The following is a 23,017-nucleotide window of genomic DNA, read 5'->3' on the forward strand; positions in this document are numbered from 1 at the left end:
CAAAGCCGGTATTCTTGCGCTGCACTTCCACATCCAGAAAAGCGATACGACCGGCAGCCTCCTCTTCCATCGTGAACTGGATTGTTGGCTGGACGGAGTTCAGGTGTTCCAAAAGTACTGGCGCGTCTTCCCGCTTTAACACACAGAAACAGTCATCCACGTAGCGTACGAATATTTTTGGACGACGACTTAAGAGGCTTAGTGCGGTCTTCTCGATGGCTTCCAAAGCGAGGTTCGCACAAGTCACAGAAATTGAAGCGCCCATCGCAGTACCAAACACCTGCTTGTAAAACTCCTCCTTGAAAACAAAATACGTGCTCCGCAAGCAGAAGCCCAATAGGCGGCAGAGGTCGGCATCTTCAATCGGAGTGCGGCTGGCGAGCGTCTCGTCGTTCTCGAGCACCTTCTTACAGCACTGGACCGCGAAGTCCACAGGTACACAAGTAAACATAGATTTAACGTCAAAGGACACCATTACGTCGTCGTCCTGGATGTTGACGTCGCGTAGCATCGTTACGAAATGGCCAGAATCCTTCACATAAGTCTCTGTCGTCCCAACGAGAGGCCGCAGGATGCTGTGCAGATACTTGGACAGGTTATACAGAGGGGAACGGGTGAAGTCGACAATCGGCCGTAAAGGAACATTTGGCTTATGAATCTTGGGAACACCGTAGATGGCTGGAGCTGAGCCGTTGTGACATAAGAGCCTGTAGTACAGACCCTTGCTCTGAGGCGGAACATATTTGAAAACATCCGTCAAAAGATCTTTCAGTTCGCTCTCGATTTTCCTTGTTGGGTCACGTTTTACTTTTTCATACGTAGACCTGTCTTGCAGTAGTTCGGCCATTTTTGCCAGGTAGTCTTTGCGGTCCAGTACTACGGTGGCGTTACCTTTATCAGCCGGCAAGATTACGATATCCTCAGCCTTTTTGAGGCTCTTGATGGCTTCCCTTTCCGCCTGTGGCAGGACAGATTTTCTTGCTTTTGGGAGTTTCGACAAGGCTCCGATGGCACGTGTGCGTGCTTCACTTTGCAGGGAAGGTTCCACTTTTCGTACAGCTTGTTCCACTGCGCAGGCCATTGTGTCAGTCTTTGGTGGCTGTCCCGAGTTAAAGTTCAAGCCGCGGTTCAGAACGCTCAGCTCACCTGGGTTCAGCTGGCGTGACGAGAGGTTGAACACACCATTAGACCGCGGGGGATGGCCATTCCTCTGGAGTAGCAACGAGAACTTGGCGCACTGACTTTCTTGCCGCTTCTCCCGCGCCGCATACGCCACGCTGTTCGCGTGCAGAAGCACGTCGGAGAAGTCGAGACGGACGAGATGCTCGAGGTTGCGTTGGGCGAAGAATACGTCGTTTTCCAGACACTTGACCGTGGCCTTTGTATCCAGTATGCGAGCTTGCAGGAGGCGCTTCTCAGCTTGCGTAACGATGCTACGCGACGTCAACATCCAGGACGACGACGTAATGGTGTCCTTTGACGTTAAATCTATGTTTACTTGTGTACCTGTGGACTTCGCGGTCCAGTGCTGTAAGAAGGTGCTCGAGAACGACGAAACGCTCGCCAGCCGCACTCCGATTGAAGATGCCGACCTCTGCCGCCTATTGGGCTTCTGCTTGCGGAGCACGTATTTTGTTTTCAAGGAGGAGTTTTACAAGCAGGTGTTTGGTACTGCGATGGGCGCTTCAATTTCTGTGACTTGTGCGAACCTCGCTTTGGAAGCCGTCGAGAAGACCGCACTAAGCCTCTTAAGTCGTCGTCCAAAAATATTCGTACGCTACGTGGATGACTGTTTCTGTGTGTTAAAGCGGGAAGACGCGCCAGTACTTTTGGAACACCTGAACTCCGTCCAGCCAACAATCCAGTTCACGATGGAAGAGGAGGCTGCCGGTCGTATCGCTTTTCTGGATGTGGAAGTGCAGCGCAAGAATACCGGCTTTGTGACTACGGTCTACCGGAAGCCCACGCATACCGGCCAGTACCTGGACTTCGCTTCTGCGCACCCGGTCGGACACAAGCGCTCTGTGGCCTCGGCACTCTTCACACGCGCGCAACGCCTGTGCTCTTCTACCATGGCGCGGAGGGCGGAAGAAAAGAAGATAAGAGAGGACCTCGCTAGCAACGGATACCCCAGCCATATACTAAACGCTCAGCAACGCAGATCGGCAAACCCACCCACATCACCGAGGAAGGAGCGAAAGCGCGCCGCCATTCCTTACGCTGTTGGTGTAAGCGAAATGCTTTCACGAATATTCGATAACTACGGCGTCCAGGTTTGCCACGTGCCCACAAGTAAGCTCCGACAGCAACTCGTAGATGCCAAAGATGCGCTAGAACGCGAAAGGTACCCCGGGGTGATCTATAAGATTCCTTGCCAGACTTGCGACGCAGCCTACATTGGTGAAACTGGGAACTTCAAGAGGCGACTAAAGGAGCACAAAAACGACGTTGCTAACGGCCGCACCCAGCTAAACGCCTTGGCAGAACACCAAAACGTAACCGACCACGTCATCGCTTGGGATTCGGCCAGCATCATTGCCACCGAGAAAATACTATCAACCCGCCTACTCCGAGAATCATTCCACATCCAATCAACCCCGCACGCTCTTAATCGGACACGTGGGCCTATGCCTACAACATACGCATGCGCTTTGCACCGTTCTAAGCATGTATAATTACGGCCGAGCCATTTTTCGCTTCATATGTGAACAAGGGACCCGTACGGGCCCCGAAACGTCATTTGTTTTACCTATTGTTTTTAGCACTTTGGCGAGTGTAGGTTTTGTACCAACAACTACACCAACACTTTCATTAAACACAAAGCATCATGCGAGAAGAAGTCCTTGCGAGACACTAATAAGTCGAACTCATCCTATAACACCCCCTTTTCACTTCATGAGCTGAAGGTCGCACTCGGTACTTGTAAACCTTTAGCTCCAGGTGCAGACAGGATTTCATACACAATGATACAACACTTACATGCAGACACACTTGAAACACTTTTTATTTATTTATTTAAAATACCTTACAGGCCCCTGTTCAGGGCATTGAGTAAGGGGGGTAACAAAGGAAAAAGTTACAGATCAATCATCACAAAATCACGAGTTAAAAAAAAACATCAGAACAACTTATGACAAGGTTCGCAATACACGTGCAAGTTCGAAAACGATAACAAGAAAAGGAAAAGTCAATATCATATCGCACACACGTAAACTGCGCACAAACATTGCAAGTATACTGAATGCTAACACGCTAGTAGGTAAACAGGAGAACAACCAAAGATACCCAAATATGCGCAGACGAATAGCACCAATCAGTTTCTGCAGTCTCGAGTATGCACAAGGGAAAGATAACAGGAAAAAACGCAGAACAATACTTGCGCACGTAAAGAGACATTGTCGGCATGAAATGTTCGTACTCAGGCACAAAGTGCGACACTGGCAAAAAAAAAAAAAAGAAGGAAAGAAAAATAGAAAGCCCAAGCTAAGACAGATTGTTTTGATCTTCCAGCAGAGAAAAAAAAATTGGAGGAAAAAAAAAGGGATACAGGACACGGCAGAAAAAAAAAATGCGAAAACAGCGGCAAGACCTTATTGTAAAAAGTGAGTGAGCAGTAATTGACGGAAAGTATTGTTGTCTGATACTGATGCGATGCTGTCTGGAAGATCATTCCACAAACGTATGGCGCGAGGGAGAGCAGATGAGTTGAACGAATCAGTTGAGCCATATAACCGCGTGAAACTGAGGTGATTATGCAACCTACGTGAAGTAACGGAAGGAACATCAAGGTGAAGTGGGGTTTGTCTATTGCTGTATACGTATTTGTGAAAGAGGCAGAGAAGGGAAATGTCGCGGCGAGTGCTGAGCGGTTGAAGTGAAAGGTTGTGCTTAATTTGAGTTACGCTGCTGTGGTAGTCATGATTGCGTGAAATGAAACGGGCCGCCCTATTCTGAATCGCTTCTAGCATATTAATTAAGTAGTTGTGGGGAGGGGACCATATAGAAGCGGCAAATTCTAGCTGTGGGCGGACGAAGGTTTGATACGCTAGTTGACGGACGTGAGGGGGACAGCTATGTAAATTACGGCGAAGATATCCTAAAGATTTGGAAGCTTTTGCGCTTATGGTGGCAATGTGGTGAGACCAGGAGAGATTGGGAGTGAGATAGATTCCAAGGTACTTATAGGAAGATGCCTGTGACAGTGGGTGGTTATTGATAGTATAGCGATAGTTAGAAATGTTTTGCTTGCGCGTAAAGGAGATTATTTGGCATTTTTCCTTATTCAGTGACATTAGCCATTTTTTACACCAGTCATTAATTTGATGAAGGTCGTTTTGCAGTGCTAAGTGGTCATCGGGGGAGGATATAGGACGATAAATTATGCAATCGTCTGCAAAAATTCTTCAACTCTTCAACTCTACAATAAAATATTTCTTTCGGGGCACTTCCCACCCTCTTGGAGGGAGGCCATAGTAGTGGCTTTCCTAAAGGAAGGGAAGGACCCTTCCTCTCCCGCCAGTTATCGCCCCATTGCCCTGACAAGCTGCCTGTGCAAGCTCTTCGAGAAGATGATCAATCGCAGGCTCGTGTACTTCCTTGAGTACAATGGTCTTCTCGAGAGCTGCCAGGCAGGCTTTAGGGTGGGGCGATCGACAAACGATCAACTGGTTGCACTTGATTCATACATCAAGGATGCCTTCGTGCATAAGAAGTATTGCGTAACTGTCTTTTTCGATCTCGAGAAGGCCTAGGACACCGCTTGGCGTTATGGGATCCTTAGTGACCTCAGGTCATTCGGTCTTTCGGGTAATATGTTGAACACCCTTGTAAGTTATTTGTCGGAGAGAACGTTCAGAGTAAGAGTTGGTTGTGCACTCTCAAAGGTTCCCGTCCAAGAAAACGGCGTGCCGCAAGGTGGCGTGTTGAGTTGCACTCTCTTCATAGTAAAGATGAACTCTCTTGGAAAGGCACTGCCACCAACAATCTCTTATTCCATGTATGTAGACGACGTGCAAATATCTTTTAAATCATGTAATATGTCAATATGCGAACGTCAAGTCCAGCTCGGTGTCAAGAAGCTTGCCGGCTGGGCAGACAGGAATGGGTTTAAATTGAATCCTGCAAAAAAGCTCCTCCGTTGTGTTCTCCAGGAAGCGCGGGGTCCATCCGGACCCAGACATTACCCTCAATGGCGTGTCGCTTCCTGTGAACAAGGAGCACAAGTTCTTAGGTGTTGTGTTTGACCAGAAACTCACATTCATTCCACACATCAAGAAACTTAAACATAAATGTCTGAAAACAATGAATATACTTAAGGTTCTCTCCCATCAATCGTATGGTTCCGACAAAGAACTCCTACTACGGCTCTATACTGCTTTGGTTGGGTCTCGTTTAGACTATGGCAGTGTGGTATATGGGTCGGCGACTAAAACAGCGTTGCGAATGCTTGACCCAGTGCTACACTTGGGGCTACGGCTTGCACCGGGTGCTTTTCGTACTGGCCCTGTTGAGAGTCTGTATGCTGAGTGTAATAAGTGGAGCCTTGAGAACCAATGGACGTACATGGACTTACTTCATGCATTTACAATTTCATCGCTGAATAACCATCCTTTTTATCCTGTCTTTAACGACACATCCACATCCACATCCACATCTGTGCTTTTTGTAAATCGCCCATCCGTTCCTCTGCCCTTTTCACTTCGAGTGAGAGAGCGAGCCTCGGATCTGAGCGCTTCGTTTTTAGACGTGTACAGATCATCCTTTTCAGACATTTTACCTCCTTGGAAAGTTCGTCCTGTTTCCTCCGACCTTTCTTTTATGAAACTTGACAAAAATCGGGTACCGCGAGCTGCTATACTGCAGCACTTTCTGTCTCTGCAGTTTAAATACCCACTTGCAGAATTTTACAGTGACGCGTCTAAAACCTCCACAATGGTCTCCTGCGCTGCTCATGGTCCGACTTTCAGTGCAGCCAGAACCATGAGCGTCCACACAACAATTTTCTCAGCAGAAGCATATGGAATTTTATTGATTGTACGACACATACTTGAAAATCAAATTCCAAAGTCTATCATCTACACAGATTCCTTGAGTGTTGTTCGTGCACTTTCATCGCATACACCCCCCAAAAACCACATAGTTAATCTTGTATTTAAATCTATCATGTCTGTGTATGCGCAGAAGCATCAGCTGCTCCTCTGCTGGGTCCCAGGACACGCTGGGATCGCTGGAAACGAGTTGGCAGACGAGAGGGCAGCTGCTGCTGCACTCAGGAACACTGTAGACATAACAACCGTACCATATACAGACCTCAAGCCACACATAAGACAACACTTGCGTAGAACATGGCAAACACACTGGAGTGAAAAGACAGACAACAAGTTACACGCTATAAAACCACGCTTGGGACCATACACCACTGACACACGCAACACACACACAGAAGTCGCCTTGGGTAGGCTGCGGATAGGGCACACCCATGCAACTCACTCGTATCTGCTGACGGGATCTCCCAGACCCCAGTGCAGTAGGTGTGGGGAGGCCCTATCCGTAGTGCACATACTAATCACATGCAAGGCACTTCACACAACACGACACAAACACTTCAGAGAACTCTACAGACAACATATTCCCCTACATCCATCGTTTTTCCTAGGTGATGATGCCATTGTTTCCGTGAAACGTGTGTTTGAGTATTTGTCCGACGTCGAGTTTTTAAACCTCATTTCCTATCACGCATCATGAAATCTGGCCCTATACACCAGCCATGCTCATTGTCGTTTTGTGACATTACTTTTGTTTTTGCTGATTTTACTTAGTGTTTAAGGTTTCACCCCTATCATCGACTATTGTTTTGGCGCTCTTTGCCCCAGTTGGCCTTGCGCCATAAACATCCAACGATCAATCAATCAATCGATTCTCCACATCTTGCGTGCGCCTCCGCGCCCTGCACAAAACTTGGGTTATCACTTATAATGAAGTCAATTTGTTTTTTGTTGTACCGTTTGGAGTTTTACACATCCATTTCCTTTTCCTCCATTTGTGAAAAAATGTCTTCCCTATCCTCGGGGTATTCCTCCCCTGATATCGAAGCAGCGTAGGTTCTCGCCTGTTGCGACTGCCTATGCCACAATTTACGTTTGACCTTTCTCCTATTTGCTTTTCATCTACTTTAGCATTACTGCCCCCTCACAATCGTCCCCTCTCCATAGCCAATTCGACGTCATTGTCGAAATTGTCTACGGCCTCATCATCGTAAATGCTTCTACTATTTTTAGCTTGTATGGCTTGTTTAGCTTTATCACAACCACTGCGACTATGGAGCAACAATCCCACCTCGTACTCTCCGTTTTCCTTGTGTCCTCGGTATCACGGATTACGTCAGCTATTCCCTACCAGGATTACAGACGGAGACTATCAATAACGAAGAAGTGGCAGTCTGAATGGACAGAACTCAATGAAAACAAGCTCCACCTTGTGAAGCCGCACCTGAGAGAGTGGCAGAGCTGCAGACACAAAGAAAGATTTGTAGAGGTGGTGTTATGTCGCCTAAGAATTGGGCACACGCGCTTGACCCACAACTTCCTATTGCTTGTAGAAGACCCTCCAGAATGTTAGCAATGTGGGAAGCGCCTTACAGTAACACACATGCTTATCGAGTGTCCTAGTTATGAAAACAAGCGTCGTGAATTTTTTTCTCATTTTTATAAATTTCACATTCCATTGCACCCTGTTTTACTGCTAGGCGATGAACCCCTGGTTCCCTTGGAAAAGGTTTTTAAATTTTTGAGTGCCATCAAGATTTTAGAGAAACTTTGATTTTACCATGTTACGTCATTTTTACATAAGCGGTTTTGAAATTTTTGAGTGCATTCAAGCCTTTACAGAAACTTTGATTTTACCACTTTACATAATTTTTACATGAGACTTTCGCCGTAGTGTGTTCAAAATATATTACCTTGTGTCTGGCGCATTATAGCCAAATTTGGCTGCTGCGCCAATAAAATTCAAATTCATTCATTCATACGTCAGCTATTCAGTTCCATGATGCCTTATCTTCTTGTTACTTCACTTAACCCTGTAGTATCCCAGTTATTGCCCGAGAACTGCTCTAGTAGTACAGCTATTCTTTTCTCACCAGACAGGGTCCGCGCGTTGAAAGTTGCAATGTTAAAATTCCAAAGACGACCTGTCCTGACCCATTTTCTTCGCACCCTATGCTGTATCGCTGCTCTGACCACCGTCGTGGTCAGGGATTCTAAATTTGCTAGGGGCTGAGTGTCAAGGTCACTCATGGGACGTGGGGTAGCTACTGCACCAGGGTGGCCAGAGCTTTCGCCGGTGAGAAAGTGCTGCTTGTGTACCGACTCCCTAAGAGCCTTCCTGGAGTGGCTGTTCCTATCTCTTTTAGCCTCTTAGCTTTCCGGGATGGTGCTACTTGCGGAGCAGGCACCGCATATACCTGTAAGGGTCGTTCTTAAAAAAGAGCGTCGCGGATTTTTTTTTAGGCACTGAAAGTTTTTAAATAAGTGTCGTCAGGTTTTTGCCTTCATGCCCCGAGGAATCGTTGTTTCGTGAATATGCGCAATAAAATGAAACTATAAATGGTTATGCGGGTAACCCGCAACGATATGAATGGTCCGGCCACTAATTTTTTTGCCCTCCAAATATTCGGTGTGGTGGAGGCAGGAATGCTAGGAGTGTGGTGACGCAGGCGCTGTCGATGTCAATTACACAATAGAATAAATTCACGTACCGTCTGCGGCCTCCCCTTCGTAAAACGGAGCGTTGGGCTACGTGCACCTGTACCCGGATAACTCAACGCCCGGAGGTGTCTTATACTAAAAGGAGTCGTCGTTCTACACTTTTGCCGGTGTCTTTCGGTTCAGACACACCTAGATCACCGGACAAAGCATGCTCGCTCCTTTGAATGCGTAGCATCCTTTACTCTTTCCGTTCCCTAAAAGTGTAACACCATGATTTTGCACAGAAATGCATAACTGAGGGAAGTAACACAGTTAGTCGTTATAGCAGTGAACATTTACCTATTGCTCCCGCTTTTCTTTGGTTCCTCCGTAGCACAAACTATCACCCTAAGCGTCCCCAGTTCTTCGATTCTCACTTAGTCTTCTGATATCCCACCTAATGTCCGAGAGCTCCTTTAAAACTGCAACTAACCTTCCCTCGATTGACAGTGTTCGCGCGTCAGACCCTTCATATGCATATAGCCTCACCGCGTTAGTCGCGTTCGGCTCGCAAATGACGATGTCAAAGAAATCGTTTACAAGCACAAACTGTCTAAAGTCCGAGAAACGGGACTTGAGGCCCCCTGCATTTCATTGGGGTATAGTGAGCCGTCTGTCCTAATCCCAATAACATCTTGAGTTAGAGGCCATGATGCTGATCAAGCAGTTCCTCCGAAGGGACATTGAACTGTGGGAGGGACGTCGCTGTAAACCCTAAATGACGAGTTGCAGACTCAGGAAATGACGAGTTCCAGACTCTTTGGTACACAAACCACCCTCCTTCACCAGAGAACAATCTGGCCAAACTGGTGTAGTAGCTATCCCTTACCTCCCTTGATTGGCCAACCGAACTCTCGGCCCTCAGTCCCCAGCAGCGGTAGAGCACCTGACCACTGGGGCGGTCAGGCCAGCCATGCAGCAGAAGGTGCTAAGAATAACTGCGTATTGACAGGCCGCCTCTGGCACTTGAAATAAACTCGCTAAGGCCTTTTCGAAGTCAATAAAAATCGTCAGCACGAGGGCCAGTCAGCGCAAACATCCGCCTGTAGTCTGCCATTGTACAACCGAATGGGCCACGACACGAGAGGGCGCAGCATGTCGCGCAACTCCCAACGCATGAAGCCTATCCTCCGCTGTGTCTTTCGTGACAAAGCCCTCAACATTCTGTGGGCAATCAGTGTCATTGGAGGAAGTGAACGTTTGGCGCGAAATTCCCTTCTACGGAATAACGTACGTCACCTTAGGCGTACTCCTGGGATTTTCCTTACGTGTTCTATAAAGAAACTGCTTTCAAGGCAATCTATGAGCACTCACCGGGAGTCAAACGATATCCCGCATGTTGTCCCCGAGTACTTTTCGCAAAGCGTCCTAAATTGCTTGTAGCTCTTGTTGTCGACGAGAGGACGGATGACGGGGATCCGGCTCTTGTTCTCGGCAGTCATGTAAGTGTAAATCAGGATGTCACATATCTCATCCGGAGGATACGACGTCTCTGACTCGGCCCGGTAATCTACCGAGCACAGCAGTGGCGGCGTAGGGCCTGGTGGAGCTGCGAAAGAGGTTGCATGCGATCAGCTCAAACAGGTGAAATTGGCGCCTACGGAAAAAGGCAAATAAGGCTAGTCATGCACAGCAAATAAATGTGCGCGCTGCCTCGAGGGAAACGTTAGTGTCAACAATTTTTCACAATTCCTTTGCTCTACTTGTTGCAACAAATTAGTGATCGTGTGCTAGTTGTGCTTTTTAGTGCAAGAAGCACTGCTAAGAAAATTTTCAATCTGATTCTGGTGCGTCTGAGCGAGTTGCTGGCATCAACCTGTCGATGCCGTCTATGAGGAGTATAAAATTGCCGAGATCTCACTATTGTTAGGTTTTCGCGATGAGTAAGAACATAAGACTAGTCAATCACAGCAAATAAATGTGCGCGCTGCCTCGAGGGAAACGTTAGTGTCAACAATTTTTCACAATTCCTTTGCTCTACTTGTTGCAACAAATTAGTGATCGTGTGCTAGTTGTGCTTTTTAGGGCAAGAAGCACTGCTAAGAAAATTTTCAATCTGATTCTGGTGCGTCTGAGCGAGTTGCTGGCATCAACCTGTCGATGCCGTCTATGAGGAGTATAAAATTGCCGAGATCTCACTATTGTTAGGTTTTCGCGATGAGTAAGAACTGGAATAAAACACCGTCATATTTTTCAAGATTTCTACCGTAATATCTATCCCCCTTAACTATTGGTCGTAAAACAATCATCCTTGTTCACAGATGTCCAAGTTGGTTTATCCGGGTTCTTCTCCCCTCGCATGAAATAAGCGACGTCCCCAGGACCGCGATGACGAAAGGAGAAATACGGACACAACGGAGAAATACGGAAAAATATGTTACACCGTTGTCCTTCCCAATAAAGATTCTCAAGGAAGTCAGAGGTGTCATTAATTTCTTCGCCACCTTATCGAGAACGGCGGCTGGAATTCCGTAAAAAGTATTTCACACAGTTGGGCGAAACCACTCCACAGCACTGAGATCTAGCTACACATTACGCTACTAACGACAATCATTGACGCGATGGAATGAAACTGTTCCTCACGCTGAGAGGGATGAGAAGTTCGCGAACCCTTTCAAAATCCTCGCGTACTTGCTTCCCGCACCAACAGGCTGGCATTGCCTCTCAAAAAACACCAACGTACGCCGCCAAAAATGAAGGGCCCTACTAGTATTATCGGCGAAAATCGGTGACGGTTTACAAACATACACTGAGAAGATCCACGGAATGCTTGTCAACTTTTGCTCTCACGTGATGAACGTCGAAACTATAGGAAATATCCTCAGATGTTGAAACGACATGAAGTGTGAGAAAAGTATTTAGTGACTTTAAAGGGTCTAGCTATTAGCTCTGAACAAACTTTGTAAGCAGTCGTGGATGACCTTAGGATGTTCTAACCAAGGAAGAAAGCACGCCATTAAAGGAGGGTTGCAAGCTGTTCTAGTTGGAAAGACATTCTTGGATAAAACCAGCGCGAACTCAAAGTACGAAGTCAAAGTAGAAGGAAGTGCAACACAAGGACAGCCGCTGGTCTAACAACTAAATGGTAATATCAGGAAGGGTGAATATAAATACTCAACACGAACAAAATAATAAAAAGACAGTGCGCACGGCCAAAACAAGTTTACAAAGGTCACGGTGGTACCAGAACTAGATATACATATGTTACATTCAAGGCACACACAGATATGCAATCTCTTTAGGATGGAGACACACGCTTGTTTGGCTTACACACTTATCACCTTGTTCTGCTATGTGATATGCCTCCATGAATTCACTAGTTGTTTGATCACGGTGCCTAAATAAAATGTTAGTGGCAGGAAAATTAGTATTCAATTGGCTGAACTTAGCACAATGCGAAGGTAATTGGCCATCAAAAGGTAATTATATAAGTGTTGTTGAGAGTAGGAAATCGTCAGTTCAATTTTTATAACATTGCTTGTCTGCAATTAAAATATGCATAGATTGTTAGAAGTTCTATCGGGGTGCCGCACTATCGGCATTAATAATATCACCATGAGCCCATTGATCACTTCCACAGCATAAAGGCCTGGCTGCTACGGGGGTAGCAGAAAACCTTTTTTATCTTTTCTTCAGGCACCGAGTATAAATGGCAATTGACCCCTATCGTTCAAGCAATATTTAGGGTCCGTTTGGAGCATGTGATAAAAACAGCCCAAACTAGCTGCCATTTATACAGTCTGAGAAGACTTTCGTAAACACCAATATTACACCCCTTGCAAGTGCATCTGCTTGTTGCGGATGAAGCTTTCTTTTGAAGGCCTTTCTAAACAATGCGCCGCACAATATTGGGACGTAGGGCATGACTCACTGGATTCCTCAGTTGCCGTGGTGGCGTAGTTTTGCGACAGCAGTTGTAGAATTGGAAGACCGCTACATCCGGGGTCGTCCGAACAGGCGGTTTCGTCCGTGCTGCTTCCGTCTGGGCAACAAGCGGGTTTTTTTTTTTTTTGCGTTAACTGGCAGCGTAAAGTTTTCATTTATGCCACAAACGATTGACGCAAGTGTCGTAATAACTTCAAAGAATGACGTCATTTCACGTCTCAGCCAAACCAACTGCGTGACACGCCATTCGTTTGCGTCCATGGGTCACGATACGGCTTTTGCGTCGGTAGCGGCGTCGGCGTCTGCTCGTAGGGAAGGCCTCTCTCAGGCTAGCGGCCTTTTGCCTTCCCTCCGTTTTTCCGTATTAAGAAAATAAACTTCAATTCCATTCCGTTCAATTCAATTTCAGTTGTCTAAACATAGCCCGGCACACAAACCCAATCAGCTCTACCACTAACTCCGGACAGTTCCTATTGGCCGTTTAACGTCCGCGTTTAAACCTCGCACCAGCACAACGGACATGACATCGACCAGTACGGGCGTGGAACCAATAGCTGCGCGTGCACAATCCCCGTCCTCCCTCCCACTATTCTTCACTACTAACCCGCGCACGCACAAACCGGCAACCGGTCATCTTCTCGTGCTTAGAAGTGACAGACGCGTTCGAAAATATCCCCTGAAAACCCTCCGAAGAAGTAATATTGGCTGACGCCGGCGTTCCAAGAGGACGAGTTGCTGTTCATCCGAGAGGGATTCGCGGCTACTCGACGAGCTGAATTTGAGGTGGTAACGGCAGAGCCAGCAGCTTTGCGTTGCTTTTGCGCCCATTCGCGCTTGTGTTCGGGCCAACACTTCAATTCTTGCTCTTCTTTCTCCAAACGAACTGCATGCATCCATCCCATAACGATTTGAAACCTGGAAGCTCTTGAGCTCTATTCTCGCCAACAAACATGTGGCTGTCCCTCCGTTTACCTTACCCCTCGTATGCATCTCACTGTTTATGTAACATGTCTGTAAAACCAACGCCGCCTGTATAAACATTGCCTAACGCATCGCTCGGTTTCCAATGGGAGTGGTAGAGACGCTTAGTTCAGGCACTTATCCGCTATGTGGCGGTCGCCGGCGGACGTCACTGCTCGCGAGTCACGAACACTGCACCCACTTCTACAGCGTGTGTCTGTCAGCTTGCCTCGAAGGCGGAGCGCCGCCTAGGGAACGCTAGAGAAACTGTGAACTATTTTTGTAGTTTCAAGGAAGCGGCGCCGTAGGAAGGCAGCGCCGTAAGAGCACGTAGGAAGGCTACGTAGGAAAGCACGTAGGAAGGCTACGGAGCGGGAAAGGGTAGGCGAGCGCAACAGGAGAGTGGCTGTTTAGCCATTTTTCGCTCACGCGTTAGGCAAGGATTATACGCCTCGATCTTCGCGATGGCTGCGCCGCCTGCCGCCGCTTCTCCGCGGCGCTTACGGGATGGCCGCTGCGCAGCTTCTAGTGGCTCATGCAGTATTTGGGCCCTCTTTTGCTTCATTTCCCCTTTCGGCGCCTTAAACAACTTGTTATTTTCATGTCTGTAAGCAAATCGTACGTTTAGGGCACGTAAAAAAAAAAGATGCGTCCTGATAGAGTGCTCGAACGCCAACAAGAGCTATCCTGCGACGCGAAGTGCGCCCTTCTTCGCCGCTCTCACAGGCGTCGGCGACAGCAGCAGCATATCACCACTGTCACCTCCGAATACGACAGGCGGAAGTGAATTCTTCTGTCGCCTCGTTTAGACCTAGTACTGGCACAGTGAGAGGTTGGATTCGTTTTACAGCGAACAAATGGGGATTTGTTTGGACTATATACGTACTAGAAAAAGATGATTCGGGGACGTGATTACGGAATACCTGACAACTTGTGCCTTTTATGGGAATAGAGGCCACGTGAAAATGTTAAGTATACTAGAAGCTCTGCGTGGTGAAATATGTGCCCAATAACGCCTTAGAGAAAGAACCAATGTGGCTTAGTGAAACCACGAAAAAATAAATGGTCTGCAACTCCAGAAAAAACAGAATAGCTCCAACGGGAATGAAAAAACACAGTGCAACTTCTGATATGCTAAAAACGTTCGTCTAAACTTAAGCCAGGTAGAACTTACCAGACCACTACGTGCAAAATGCACTGCTATTTCGCAAGACATGGGGGGTGAGGGTACGGGAGGGGGACGCTTAATGATCGTTGTGTTCAAATGCGGAGTGAAATCAAGGAATGGGCGTTTTAATAATCACACACACGCAAGCTACGCGTTCACTTTTATGCAGTTTTTCGACTTTAACGAACAGCTGATCACTCGGCGGATGCATTTTTCGAAGTATACAATAAGCATACACTAAGTTCACAAGCGATAAAAGGTGTCGTTTAAAGAGTGTGGTTTCTGATAAGGCCCTCTGATTTCACTTTTTCGCTACATTCTGCAGGCTGCCTATGTCATATGACGAAGTTTCGAGGAATCGTTTAGTCGCGGACGCGGATATATCACCCGAGGATATATGTAGCAGATGAGGAATGTTTGCAAGTGCTCACCTCACGACAAGGCGATACAGCAGTATAGTCTTTGTCGTGTGCTGATTCCCGCATATAATTTTGTGTTACCCATCGTACCTTTTTTGTAAAATGTCCGTGAAATTTGTGCCACATTGGCTTGTTCAGGGTAGTGATCAATATCTGATATATGAAGCATAACCGGCGAGCTGTGCTCCGCTAATTATGTAAGCACACGAAACCGATTTACGTAGCATGAGCACCTGAACGAATGCTAAGAAGGTACTGTTAGTAAATATCAGGGCTGTGGAATTAGCTCCATGTATATGCCGGTTTCGCGAAGCCGGCCTGTGACACACACCTGGCGCTTATGCGGGCCGAATGTACCACACTAACATCACGTCAGAAGCATTTACACTCTCGTAAAACACAACATTTGCGAAAAAAGTGACGGCTCCAAATTATTATCTATTTCCAGCGCATAGAAACGGAAAATATCAGTCGGGAATGGGCCGCAAAAGCAACGGCGACAGTGATGAGCGGGCCGGAAGCTCCCATGACTGCTTTCGAAACGGGCCGCCAGGGGGATTTCAGTGGCGCCCCTACAGGCAGCGCTCGAGGCGTATACAGGCGGCGTTGGTAAAACACATCAACCCGCACACGAACCATTCAATTAAGAAGAACAGCCGACTAACTGCATTAAGCGATGTGATTCGGACATCTAAATCTTGCACCAGCCCAACCGGCATTTCATTGGTACGGCATGAAGCCTAGCTGTGCGTGCACGCCCCCCTTTTTCTACCCGCCAACCGTGCAGGCATAATACATCAACCGGTGATGGCACATACTTTCGCTTGAAAAAACACCGGCGAAAATATTGCACGGAAGACCTTTTAAGCTGAAAACGAAATGTGGGCTGAAGCGTGCGTTGGAATTGGGGAAGTTTCTTTTCTACCGGGAGTGATTCGCAGCTACTTTGCGAAGTAGAAGTTTCGCGGAAACGTCGACGGCGGGTTTCGGTAGTTTTAGGGGGCAGACCTTTACTAGCCGTTAGCTGGGCTTTGCGGGAGCGGCGTGAACGAAGGCCGCAGCGACCTGACTGCGGCCACTCGTTCACAGATGACCTTCAATCTGTTCTTTTTGATCTGATATCCCTCTTTTTTCGCGCTAACGTCTTGCTTGGCGGGGACTTCAACTACCCTGATATCGACTGGTACAACTTGTGTGCTACTTAACAACAATCTGAAGATTTCCTCGAAATGTGTCTCCCTTTTATTTTTTCCCAAACAACCGCAAGGCCAACTCGTGGCACAAACACTATCGACCTTGTTCTTGCCTCTAACCCAGATCTAATTCAGTCAGTGTCATGCATTCGCGGTCTGAGTCACCAAAATGTCGTATTGTTTTCACTGTCGATCGCCTTACCTTCGCGAAGACCTTCAAGATAATTAATACGGGACTTTAACAATGCCGACTTCTCGACGATTAACTCTACGCGTAATACATTTTTGGTCTCCTTCACCCTGTCTACCTCTACCCGAACAGTTCATCAAAACTGGTTATTGTTCAAGCGGAAATTATTAACCCTTATCGGCAACCACGTCCCCCTTATTCGTATTCCGGGCGATGCTCGGTGGCCTTGGTATCCTAATCTTTTAAGGAAACTAACGCAGAAGAAAAATCGCCTTTTTCGCACTGCAAAACACTTGGCGTCAATATCCAAATAGAATAGATATTTCTCATGCCTTCGTGAATACATTTACCTGCTGAAGCGTTCCAAAAAGAATTTTTTCATGATGACTTGCGTAACATTACCCGTACTAATTTCAATAAATTTCGGAAACTTCTCAGCCAAAAAAATACCTCGCACAACATAACATTAACCAACCCCGATGGTTCACACGTTCCTCTCCTGCAGCAGGCGGACGGTATAAATACTCACTTCACTACAGTTTCACTTCTGAAACACTTAATAGTATTCCAATCATGCCGAGATCTAATTTTTCACAAATGCGGCTCATTGACATCACCTCCGAAGGCATCAGCAATCTGATTTAGAAAATAGAAGTATCCAGCTCACCCGGACCTGACAACATTCCTGCCAACGTTTTAAAGGCTACTAATAGCAAATGTTTATCCAGCCAATTTGCGAAGGTTCAATTCCAAATGATTGTAAACTTCAGAAGGTTGTACCGGTTCTAAGTCTGGCAAGCAATCGGACCCATCTAACTATCGCCCCATTTCACTAAACTGCATCGCTTGCACATTTCTGGCACATGTAATGTATTCACATGTTGCACGCCACCTCGATGATCACTCTTTCTCTTGTCATAATCAGCATGGTTTTCGTTCAAGGCTTTCATGCGAAACACAACTCTTTGAATTTACGACTGATCTTCATCTATACCTTGATTCATAATTTCAGACTGATGTTATTTTCATTGACTTTTCAAAAGCCTTCGATCTCGTCCCTCACCAACGACTTATCAACAAACTTTCTTGCCTCTCCCTCCATCCGCTGAACTTATCATGGATTAGGTGCTTCCTAACTCGCGAGTCTCAATTCACCGTTACGGGTGGTGCTCATTCCGATACTACTCCAGTAATCCCTGGGGTCCCTCAGGGCTCGGTTCTCGGTCCTCTCCTTTTTTTAACCTGCATAAATGACCTTCCTTCCGGCATTTCATGAACGCTTCATATTTTTGCGGACGATTGCGCCATCTACAGTCGTATATCAACTACCGAAGATCAACTAATACTACAACAAGACTTACACATCATTAATAACTGGTGACCTCAGTGGATGATGGGGCCTAATATTTTCAAGTGCGAGTTCATGCCTGTCTCATGAAGACAATATAGCATCATCTATCCGTACTCGCTCAACTCAGCAGTATTATCGCAAGTCGATTTATAGCGGCACCTGGGCGCGGGTGTTGCAATTGCAAGCAGACTAACCTGGACCGAGCATATTACAAAACTAGATGCCGATGCCTCAAAAACTCCTGCCTATCTCTCAAGGTCATTGTCATTATCACCTGCAATCCTTCGGAAAATGGCCGTTGAAAGTTTCTTTAGTACTAAAATGGAATACGCATCTATAATTTCGAGCCCTCATCAGATATATCTAATTAACATTCTTGAACCCATCCAAAATCGTGCCGCCAGATTCATCTCCTCAAACTGCCATAAACGTGCTAGCATTAGTCAAATAAAATCATCCCTCGGTCTCCCTGTTTTTTCAGGGCGACGCAAAATTGCAGACCTCTGTCTTTTTCACAAACTATACTACAACTTTCCTCACCTACGTGGCTCACTTTTACTTCCGCCCTTCCAAACATCTCGTCGCCTGTTTAATTCTATGAGTATTAAGCGCCTGTTTGGCTGTACTCGCGCTTTTAACAATTCGTTTCTTCCTACGGTTATAGAAGAGTGTAACGGATTGACGGATGTTATTGTCAGTGAACAAGCTGCTTTTAAATTTATCGATTTATTGCTAGCCACCCTTCACGTTTAATCGCTGTTTTTTCTTTTTCCTTTGTTTGTTTGCTACCACCTGTATTTTTTGGATTGTGAATTGACTGTTAAACATTTCGTTTAACATGCTGTGTGTCCTTTTTGTGATTTGTTGCTACCTGTATGTTTTGGTATTTCAAAAACTGTAACGATGAACTGAATTTTCATTGCCGTTTGTACTTTGATTGTTTACCCCCCCTCCCCTTATGTAATTCCCCGAGAGAGGCCCTTAAAGGTAAATAAATAATGACGACGATGATGATGATGAAGAAGAAGTTACTCCGGCAGTGTTCTGGAAGGCAATAACGCCACAGTCATCTATAGCACTTTCTACAAAAGTTAAAAGGTCTATATGGGGTATTGAATATTACATGTCCTTTATGTCAATTGGAAAGGCATAACTCCATCGTTCAGTTATGACGTGAAAAATTCCATACCCTGTTCAGAGTTTTTAACAATGTAAGTTTAATGCTTCTTGCAAAACCAAGGCAATAGGCTTTATCCACGCCCATTTTCAGAAACGACTACAGTTAAAGGAAAGACAACCGTTGTCCTGTGTTTAAATTCCTTGCCATGTTCTACCAACACGTCCAAACCAGCATTCTCGTAAATTATCGCTTTTCACGTGCTCGTGAAAAGCAGCCACCGTGGCCGGTATCGCACCCGCGTCCTTGGTCCTAGTAGCACAATACTTCGGCCGCTAATCCACCGGCGCGGGTTCATAGAAATTTGAAAGCATAACGGTTTGTACAGCGGTAAAACGATTGTCTCTAACATAGCTTTCGCCTTTCCAGACTCATCCTGCTTCTCCCGAGCCGCATTTGAAGAAAACTACTGCGGCGTTCTCAAGTCTCAGCCCACTCCTTCTGACTGAAACAGGTTGGTAACGATAATTTTCTGCTGTTCTCAGATGTAATCGCTGCTAAAGGCAACCGCTTTACCGACGGTGTGCGCGCACCTTCAATGGCATGGATGCTGAGGAACACGATGGCCGCAGAAAAGCCCAGAAGGCAGGTTACGGTCAAAAGAAGCATAAAGGGTCTGTGCTCTCCCTCCTCGTGCACCTCCTCGTGCCCCTCCTCGTGCACCTCCTTCGCCTCCCTGCAATGAACATGGGCATCTTATTAGGTGCACTGAGTGTGTGTAACACAGCGTCAGTAGTCGCAGTGAGTTGTAAGAAACAATAACTCTCGATGCAGTGTTTCAATGTTGGTGCCTGAATAAATGGAAGCAAGTGCAAATTTAAGGCAGCTAGTCGTTCATACTCGGCCATTCAAGACAATGAGTGGCCCTCTCTACGTACTAGGAGACGGGATTGAAGGCCATAAGTGAAGGATTACGGCCTGAACCAACCGCTTACCTTTAATTGCAACAAACTCAGAACCCTGCCTTGGTAATGGGAAGGGCGCCTCTGCCAAACAATCAAAGATTGGCCTTGTATTTTGTAAGAGTCGAAACAATCACAGACGTTAAAGTATTTCTTCGCTCTCTCGCTTCACAGTTTTGTTCAACAGAGGTGTACGCAAAAAGAGGCGGTGACGCCTTCCGCCACCTTTTAACCCCTCCTTTAATCGCGTGCTAGAATATGTTCCATTAAAAACAGCGTAATTGCACGTATCGTTTCTGCTTTCGCACTGCACACATTTTCGCGTTCCATGTCATCCATGCTGCAGCAGTACCTACGCAGGATTCGTCTTAGTGATGTTGCTAGGGGCGTTAAAGTCTGAAACGGCGCTCCTAGAGTGAGGAGCTTTGAAGGCACGTCTGCGTGAACAACATAGTCCACCCGTCCTCGGCAGCAAATAAATGTAATTTAGAAAGCAGTAGAGCCTTCAAACCTTGTCCAGAAACATTGGCCCCGTACAAGCAGTTATTTCTGGACCGTCAAGATTGGCATGTGGTCTTTGGAATCGACACGATAACTGTATGGCGTTACACATTTGCTGAAGACATCACTAATGTAACATGACCAGCTCAATGGCGTCACCGTTTAACGTCCATTTCTTGCATCGCGTGAGGAACAGTGCTCCTAGGAAGTTGAACATCAAAATATCCGGCGTCCCAAGTTTTTACGACCATAGAAATATGAACTCAAAATTTCCTGGGATCGACAAAGCCGCTGCCGAGCAAACGAGACAGATCCCAAAACCTAGAGCATTGGATTTCCAAAATGCGGCCTATAACGTTATTCTGTCAATTCGGAAGCTTGAAAACCTACTTTCAAAACTCATGACTTTGTACAGGACCTCTATATGAATCCACAGAAATTTTACGACGCCCGTAGCGGCGTATAGACGCATGTTTGAATGTATACAAATATGAATCCCGCATTAATACGGGCCCTACAAAATGGGTACTATAACGACAGTTGTTAAGGTTTTGCAACGTAACACACATGTATAAGGGATGACCGAACAAAAGCGCCCACCCCCGCCAGGCACCCGTGAGTCACCCGCCGACGTCACTACGGCGTCAGAATTTCTGCATCACGGGTGCCTTCGTGCATCCAGCCATCCGGGTAGCACATAACGCCGAAAATACCCCAGATACCTCGGTGCGCTGCTAAAAACTTGTGTTCTCCACTTATGTGATGGTCCAGCTTGTCAGGACCACGGGAGTTTAAAGCATTCCAAGGAACGCGGACAGTGCTTTGCAGCGACCCAAGACCGTGCTTACCCTTGCCGGGTGAAAAACGCGCATTCCTGGCAGCAGGCTTACACCAGTGACCAGTGTAACGAAGCCTTGAACACAGTCTGCACGTTTTTGTTTAAGCCAACTTACTCTCGCCACGGCATTCCCGGGACGCATAAAAAGGGAACGAAGAGGCCCGAGAACGCAGGCAGAGTTCTCATCGAAGCAGTATTTCCTTCGCGTTCGTAGAGTTCTAATGCCTAGAGACTCTCTGGACATTGGAACTCTACTTAATCAACTTTTCTTAGTGAACTTTTTATGCCGTAAGACATGCGGACAGGCTATATCGCAGTGAGAAGTGATTGGGAAAGTAATCAGCAAATTCTATGAAATGACTGTGCTGAAGTAATTTATAACATTTATAACTTACAACCCTCAAAAGTAATTCATTACACTACTCATTAGAGCTAAAATACTTTATTTACTGTTTTTTTTCATTACTGTAATTTAATTACTGCCAAGTCTGGTACGAACTTTTAGTTTAAAAAAATGTTTACCATGTATTGTCACATCAGTGATAGTTGTTCTCTCACTGGGATGGTGCGGAAATAGTCACTAAGCGTTCTTGATTCCCAGCCAACACAGCGGCTGGAATATGCTGGTTTAGCAGGCATTCATAGACTATGTTACGAAAAGTAGACGCTGGCCGGTATCAAGAAAAGTGGCCTAAAGGAATTGTGGTACCTACAACGAAATCGAATATCGATGAAGCTACGACTTGCAAGGCAAAGTAGGGAGTTGTTCTTACGCATTCAACCTTTACAATGCATTCAACGCGTTCAACCTTTCTACGCATTCCTACGCATTCCGCCTTCACTAAACACAAAGGTGTAACTCAAGCCCAGAGAGTTTCGAATTCAGACATTATTTCAGCGCCACTCAGTCGAGCACCCGGAAAATGGTTAATTGTAGCACAAATATTTTATACGCACTCGTGTGTGCTAACCAATAATAAAGGTGGCGCTAAATTCACTATTTAATTCACAGTGAGAGTTCAAATGTAACCGCTAAAGAGGTAACTGTAGCCGACTGTTTTTTCGGACTCCAAAAATTCGGGCTCGCTGGATATTGCGGGCATTTCAGAGGAAACGTAAGTTGTGCCATTTGAGTATTGTGTATGAACAATGGATATTTCGTACAAAATAAATTGAAAAGGTCGATATTCCGTACAACGCTTTCCGCGACAAAGTCACAATGCCACTCCAGGACGATGCCATTTGAATACTAACCCACTTGGCTAGCTTCGAATTGAATAGCGATTGGCTTTAACCCCCCTTGGGTAAAAACTTTTATCCTAAAGCATAAGATTATGGAGTCTGCGGCGGAAGCAATCTCGAAAGCCGGAACCGGGTGATACGTAGCCAGTGTTTTTAGACACCATTTTTTTTGCCACCAGGTGATGCTGAATATAAGCAAAAGCAACATCGCCATCAAGTTTGTCCTGTGTCGAGCGTCGTGCATGTTGTTCTTTTACGTGATCGAAAGCCAATGTGGTGATTGCGGTTCACGGGGTTCACCCCCTCACCTGTTAACTGTGCGTACCATCACAAAGACTATGCTGCGGCTCTTGAGTGTGCCTTTTAGCGCAACGCCAACGTCTTTTCAACACCATGGCCCTACATCTCCACCCGGTGCAGTGGATAGCAACATAGTGGTGTGCGCCG

The 23,017-nt window shown here is 46.3% G+C and overlaps 2 protein-coding genes across 3 annotated transcripts in view; one reads left to right on the forward strand and one right to left on the reverse strand.

The window, feature by feature from the left end:
* The window catches only part of LOC144161994 (uncharacterized), a 50,847-nt gene extending 40,680 nt beyond the window's left edge, over positions 1–10,167 (reverse strand). Inside the window, exon 1 of the mRNA XM_077692531.1 lies at positions 10,059–10,167. The gene's annotated coding sequence lies outside the window, so the exon portion shown is untranslated. The remainder of the gene's footprint in view (positions 1–10,058) is intronic.
* A 9,286-nt stretch (positions 10,168–19,453) lies between these two features.
* The window catches only part of LOC144162771 (facilitated trehalose transporter Tret1-like), an 88,140-nt gene continuing 84,576 nt past the window's right edge, over positions 19,454–23,017 (forward strand). For both annotated transcript variants that reach the window (XM_077693425.1, XM_077693426.1), the window contains exon 1: positions 19,454–19,541. The gene's annotated coding sequence lies outside the window, so the exon portion shown is untranslated. The remainder of the gene's footprint in view (positions 19,542–23,017) is intronic.

Source organism: Haemaphysalis longicornis, unplaced genomic scaffold (assembly GCF_048455015.1).
Source record: "Haemaphysalis longicornis isolate Haplotype H1 unplaced genomic scaffold, Haemaphysalis longicornis Haplotype H1 scaffold_12, whole genome shotgun sequence".
Lineage (NCBI taxonomy): Eukaryota > Metazoa > Arthropoda > Arachnida > Ixodida > Ixodidae > Haemaphysalis > Haemaphysalis longicornis.